Source organism: Nicotiana attenuata, unplaced genomic scaffold, assembly GCF_001879085.1.
Source record: "Nicotiana attenuata strain UT unplaced genomic scaffold, NIATTr2, whole genome shotgun sequence".
Lineage (NCBI taxonomy): Eukaryota > Viridiplantae > Streptophyta > Magnoliopsida > Solanales > Solanaceae > Nicotiana > Nicotiana attenuata.
This window is the reverse complement of record NW_017670720.1, coordinates 308,171-315,609: the sequence shown is the minus strand read 5'-3', so window position 1 is coordinate 315,609 and position 7,439 is coordinate 308,171.

Genomic DNA, 7,439 nt, shown 5'->3' with positions numbered 1-7,439 from the left:
AGATCTCGGTAGTCGACACAGACTCTGACCTTCCCATCCTTCTTCGGTACTGGCACAATATTGGCTAACCATGTCAGATACTCTACTACCCTGAGAACCTTAGCTTTGACCTGCTTAGTGACTTCTTCCTTGATTTTCAAACTCATGTAAGGTTTGAACTTTCTGAGCTTCTGCTTCACTGGTGGACAGGCCGGATCAGTCGGCAATTTGTGAGCCACAATGGATGTGCTTAGACCAGTCATGTCGTCGTATGACCAGGCAAATATGTCTTCATACTCTCTTAAAAACTCTGTATATTCTTCCTTCTCTGATGGTGACAAATGAACGCTGATTCGTGTTTCTTTGATGCTTCCGGCATCTCCCAGGTTGATGATTTCGGTCTCGTCCAGGTTGGACTTAGGTCTATTCTCAAAATTCTCAACTTCTTTAACAATTTCTTCCGGTATATCATCTTCCTCTAAATCTATGTCCGTTTGTTGCGTTGTCTCGTTGCAAGTCACAGTCATCGGTTCATCAAGATAAGTAATAGTAATGCTGTATAAGTAAAGTAATGAGAGAAAATAATAAGAGTAAGATTTATAAGAAAACTGAATTGCTTTTGATAAATTCCATAAATGTTTTAAACATTGGAGCTCTTTCTTGCCAAAACAAAAATGCGAAAGGAAAGTAAACTAGTAAAATAAGATAATGCATGGTGTTTGTTCAGCCTTGCTACCCCGAAGCACGCCGGGCTCTGGTGGTTTTGACGGTCCAGTTGTTGAGGCATGCTCCTCCGCTTACAGCCTGTATGGAAGGGCCTTCCTCCCCCTCCTCCTAAAAAATAACACAGCAATCCATGTCATCATCTTCTAGGAACAAGTTCCTTATTGCTGCTAATGCTTCCTCTTCTTCTGACCCGTAGATAACCTCGGCCAGTTGGAAAGTCTGTTCCAAACGCGGTATTGGTTTCTCCAACGGATAGTAAGGACCGTGCCAGGGTGGCGACCATTCATTGAATTCCTTCCAGGTATACTCATATCCCAATCCGAAGGTGGTGCCGTGCTTCTTGAGTTTGATGGGCTTAGCGATTCCTTGGAGATTTTTTCCAAGTCCCTTGCTAGGTTCATACCCGCTCCACTTCAATATGCTTCAATTTTATTATCCCACCACTTATCTTTATCGACGGCGTTGACTCGTTCGATGTGGTGGTAAGTTTCTCCGCCTATCCTTCTTCTTCCTCCGATTTCTGGGATGGTCTGGCGACTGTATATGGGATTGCTACTGTCGCCATGAGTGATCACCTCCTAGTGGTTCCACTCAAACTTCACTGCCTGATGTAGTGTTGATGCCACGGCCCCGGCGGCATGAATACATGGTCGTCCCAACAACAGATTGTAAGATGCCGGTACGTCTATCACTTGAAAGTCAACATCCAACCAAGTGGGCCCCATCTGCAAACATAAGCTAATCTCCCCAATAGTGGACCTTTGAGAACCGTCGAAAGCCTTAACGTTGATGGCCCCGTCCTTGATTTCATGCAGCCCTTTTCCTAATGTCCTGAGTGTTACCAACGGAAAAATATTAAGACTGGACCCTCCATCGACCAGGATCCTGGTGATAAAATAATCTTTGCACTGTACGGTGATATGCAATGCCTTGTTGTGACTCAACCCTTCTGTTGGTAGCTCATCTTCATGAAAAGTGATTTTGTGACTTTCCAATACCTGACCCACCATGTTTGCGATTTCTCCTCCAGTGATATTGCTTGGTACATATGCCTCACTCAGCACTCTTAATAAGGCATTCTTGTGTGCATCGGAACTCTGTAGCAAAGCCAGGATAGAAATCTGCGCCGGTGTTTTGTTCAACTGATCACTGGCTGAGTATTCCTTCGCTTGTATCTTTCTCCAGAGATCATCGGGCTCGGTTTCAGTGATGGCTTGTTGCCCAGAGGTATGCTTACTTGACTCAACCAAGTGTTCCGGAGTATAAACCCTGCCGGTTCTTGTCATACCCTATGCCACAACCGTTTCCCCGAACTTGGCTTTCCCCTTCCTTCTTGCCTCGGTTGTGTAGTCCCATGGTATGGCTTTTGCGTAGAAGGGTGTTACGGCTATCATTGCTACTGGAATGGGCACCCTTGCTTTGGAAGGTAATACAGCAACTTCAAATGGCTCAAGCGCCTTTGGGGACCCAAACTCGACCTCAATTGGTGTTGGCGTCTTTGTAGAGGCTGGTGTTTCAAACTCAAGTGGTATGGACATGTTCACCTCGGCATCTCCAGAAGGCTGAATTTGGACTACAATCGGATTAAGAGTGACTGTTGGCTTCTTTGGATCGTCGCCTTCTGTGATCAAACCGATCGATCCCTTGGGATCCCAATCATCCTCTATTTCAATCATGTGAACACCTCCACCCTTGTGGTCTGGTAGAGGGTTGTTGCGGACATTCAGAGCAGGCTCCTTTGCCATGATGATCTTGTTGTCAATCAAATCCTGGATCTTGTCCTTCAGGGAGCGGCATTCATCAATAGTATGCCCCTTCATGCCAGAATGGTATGCACAGGTTTTATTTGGGTTGACCCGTGGGAAGGGTTTTCAGGGGCTATGGCAGGGATAGGGGTGACATAACCAGCAGCTTTGAGTCTTTCATACAGCTGGTCGATTGGTTCGGCAATGGCGGTATACTGTTTGGGAGGTCTGCGGTCGAAATTTGGTCGGGGTCTAGGAAAGTTTTGGCGAGGGGGAGGTGATTGATAGTGGGATTGTTGAGTGTTGTAAGCTTGGTAGACGTGTGCGGGCTGGGAATATCTGGGTGAAACAGGTTGGTATGTAGGAGGTGGAGGCGATTGATGGGTAGGCGGTGGTGTTTGGTAGGAGGGTGCGGGTGTTTGGAAATTTGGAGTGGGCTGATATGTAAGTGGAGGTATTGGGTAAGTTTGGTATTTGACAGGTGATGTGGTTCTCTGTGCAACCATTACGGCACATAAGTCCCTTTTCTTGGACGTACCACCAGACTGTAGAGCCTTGTTGGTGGCTTGCAAAGCTTCAAAGTTTGTAACCATTCCACTCTTGATACCTTCCTCGATCCTTTCTCCTAGCTTGATGATGTCATAAAATTTATGGTTTTCGATCAACATCAGTCTTTCATAGTATTACGGATCCTAAGCCCGGACGAAAAACTTGTTCATTTGTTCTTCCCCTAAAGCAGGTCGAACCTTAGCAGCCTCTGATCTCCAACGAGTGGCATACTCACGGAACGTTTCTGTGGGTTTCTTCTTTAAATTCTGAATGTAAAACACATCCGGTGCATTTTCCATGTTGAACCTGAACCTGTCCATGAAGTCGGACGCCATACTTACCCAGTTTGACCACTTCTTTGGGTCTTGGCTAATGTACCAAGACAGAGCATCTCCTTTCAGGCTCCTCATGAAAAGCTTCATGCGGATCTTCTCATCTTTTCCTACTCCGACCAGCTTGTCGCAGTATGTTCTCAAGTGAACCCTGGGATCTCCTGTACCATCAAACATTTCGAACTTGGGAGGTTTGTACCCCTCGGGCAGTTCGACATCGGGCTGTATGCATAAATCTTCATAGTTTAGCCCCTCAATTCCCTTACTTCCTTCAACGCCTTGGATCTGGTGGTTAACTTCTTAAGCTCTTTGGCCAAATTTCTGATGAGCGAGTCTTTGTCATCGGACTCGGGTGTGCTTGAGATGGGTTGAGTAGGGTGCAGCACAGTTTCCACATAGATGGGGGTGTTGTGTTGGTTGTGGCAGTGGTCATTTGTGGAGTTCAATGGTTCCGGGATGAGCAGCGGAGTGTTGTTGGGAGTGTGGCAAGTATTGCAGTGGTGGTGAGGAGCGGGATGGTTTGGGACGTTTTGTGGAGGTATGGGATTCTGAGTAACTTCTGGAGCGGTAAGGGAAAATGACAGACTTGCCAAATTCCGGACTTGATCAAGCTCTTCTTGGAATTTCAGTAACTTTTGTTCTATTTGAGAGGCATTTTCCTTGGGGACCATGGCACTACGAGTGACCTCTACTCGTTCAGCTGAGTTGTTTGAATCTTCCATTCTTCTTTTGCCTTTGTGCCTGACGGGACTGGGAGGAGGAGTAGGTGGAGGGCCCCTGGATCTTGTAAAATATGCTGATGTTGCCAGAGTTCACGAACTAATCTTTTGGGGAGGGGAATAAACAAAAGTAAAAACAAAAGGTGATAAGTTAGTAAGGATTATAAGAAAAGATGTTGCAATATTTAAACACGTAGTGCAGGAAATATAAAGCGTGTCCTAATTTTGGGGACCTCGTTGTGCCCGAGGTAGGCCTGCTAAATTTGGAGAACTTAGAATGCTAAATGCCTCATTTTATTGATAAGAAAATAAGACGAATCCCAAAACGACACTAAATAACATGAAATAAAAATGTTACTAGTGGCCATAGGCCTTATTACATTTTCAAAGGAAAATAAAAACTCCTATCTATTTGGTCCCAGAAGGACCTTCCCCAGATTCGGCAGCGTTAGCTCCCTCGTACAGCTCTCCCAGCTCGCGTAGTCCTAGCAGCAAGTAGGCCCTGGACAAGTGTCCGCCTTCATTCCCTTCAGCAACTCGGCAGTCTTCGACCCTCTTCAGAAACTTCTTCTCCAGTTTCACTATACCCCGCTCCAAGCAGATCAGTCGTTTGTTGGCGCTGACAGCCATATCCTTCCATTCTTCAATTAATTTTTGATTGGCTTCTTGTATTTCACGATGCTCCTTTTCACATTCCCACATCCTCTTGCGCAGTTGGTTGTACTTTACTTGTGCTTTAGCCCGTTCATCGATGATTCTGTGACCTCGAACAAACCCAGGTTGACCCAGACTGTTGTGATTGTCCTCCAGCCAGCCTGAATAATGTGGGGTACAACTAGCATGGTAGAGATCCGATTCGATGGTGTCTTTTCCCAAGACAATTTTGTAGTGCCACATAAGTTGAGCCTTGCACCTGTGCGGACTATCATTGTTTTGGAAGTCAGCTCGAAAGTGACTCATCTTGTCGACCCTTGGTATAACCTGCTTGCTACCAGCCTGTCTCATAGCTCGAAGAGGGACATAAGGGTAGGTCCCCCTCAAACCGATCAATATTAGAAATGGCGCATCCCTAGATCGGACGATGAATTTTTCAGTAGGGAACCACTCGAACATCCATTGCACTCGGTCCTCAGTCAGATGATCAAAGACTTCGACCCATTCTCTAGCATTCTCCGGTAGGGCGAACATGTTGGGCATATAATTCATTCGCTTCGGGTGATGAAAGGCGATATGATCGTCCCAGTCTTTACGATGGATTTCCTGTCGGTATTCACCTTTTTGGAGGTGTTCCATGAGCCATAGTTGAAGTAGCAGATTACAACCCTCGAAATGCTTGGCTCCCTGTTGACACCTTTCTAAGGCTCGGTATATTTCTACAATGATCATTGGCACGAGACTGAATGGTTGTCCGTCAATTCCTTCCATTAGAGTTTTGGTGACCATAGCTAGCCTGGTATGGATTCTTGCTTTCTTCATTGGGAACACTATCATCCCCAAGAAACAGAACATGAAGACAAAGACCCTTCGATGGATATGCCCCAATGATGTAAGGGCGAACTCGTCAGGATAAGTACGGTAAGATTTGCTGTGACTGTACCTTTCGTACAGATAGTCAAAGGGAATGTACGACTCCTTCAAACATGTCAAATCAGGATTCTTCTTTAGACCCATTATTTTGAGAAAACCTCTACCTTTGCGGTTTTTCTGCATCAACAAACCCAGAGTTTCCCACGGTATTCTAGCCAGTCCTCCTATCTCCTCAAGCAAAGGTGTCATCTCAATGTCTCCGAAGCAGAATACCGATCTATCACAATCCCAGAATAGAGTGGCAGCTTCTATGATTTTATTGTCGGGTTGAATTTCTAGGAGAGAAGGTAGGTTTCCTAGATATTTTCGGACAAGAGCATGATCACTGGAATGAAGATCTTCCCACCATCTTAACAATTTGGGGTGAATGTTGGTGACCATGCCGAATATGGAGACCTCGTGCCTCATTTCTGCAAGACAAAAGTGTTAGACCCTTACCCCCGCCAGACTCGACTATTTAATATCAACAATTAGCATAAGAAGCATTTATTTCTCCAAATGAATGCACAGAACGTGGTAGTGTCCGTTTGGGTTTCAAGGAAACCCAGTAGACTTTGGACAAGGCTATCTTAAAGAGTCATTATGCGGACAACACAACTGACTCAGCTAAGTTTGACAATGATGCATGCACAATTAAACAGAGTAGGGTTTCTATGGAGTATTAGACTGGTACCCTTGAGCGGACAAAGAGTCATTATGCGGACAACACAACTGACTCAGCTAAGTTTGACAATGATGCATGCACAATTAAACAGAGTAGGGTTTCTATGGAGTATTAGACTGGTACCCTTGAGCGGACAACTCAAGAGGGAAAGGCACGGAACCGTCGACTACACCGTTGATCAACTGGTTTTACCGCAAATATGCCTTTGTCGGATTAAGGTGACGATAGTATCGGAAGGGCGCAACCACTCATTATAAGCGTTGCTATGGTCTTTTGTTTCGCACGAGTGGAATATGATGTTGAATATGCAGTTACGATAATGAAACAAATTGTCATGTATTTGCACGTTCATAGAGTAATAATTACAACAGTTTCTCCTAATTTACAACAGTATTAAAGGAAAGCGATAAAGGAAAGCATTAAGAAAAGAAACAAAGAGCCAAGTTAGTTTCGTAGTAGAAGAAAGAATAAATACTTAAAGGCATTTAAACAAGTAAAGACATGTAAAGAAACATAAAGTCACAAATAGCATGAAATGGTAAAAGCCTTAAAGAAATCCCCAGTAGAGTCGCCATGCTGTCCCTTTTTTCTCGCGAAATCGGATTTATGACATTTGGGCGGACAACTCCTTTCCTTTTGGGAATCGGGTTTACAATTTAGAAGAGTCGCCACCTAATGATTAAGTGCATTAGGACACTAAAGATGAATTTGATATAGAAAACCAGAGGTTGGGTAAGGGCTTGAAATTATCTCGAGGGGAAGGTGTTAGGCACCCCTCAAGATCCACTAGTGTGGTTCCCGGCCATGCTACAATTGTGACTTTAAATACAAACAACAAGTAATCAAGCAAGCATTGTAAATACTAGGTAACTTTCACATAACGGTTGCAAATAAAAGAAGTACAAGACGTTTAAAGAGTGCTGAAATTTGGAAGAAGGAAGTTTTATAATTAAAGAAAGATACACAAGTAAAGGAGAAGGGGTCAAATAACTGGTGCAAGTAATTCGAAAAAAAGTGAAAGAGGCGGAAGTTTGGGGACAAACAGTACTGAAAATCAGACAACTAAAAGAGAGATTTTGCATAATAAGTACAAGTGATTGAAGTAAAAGAAGAAGTTAAAGAAACTGAAAACTAAACA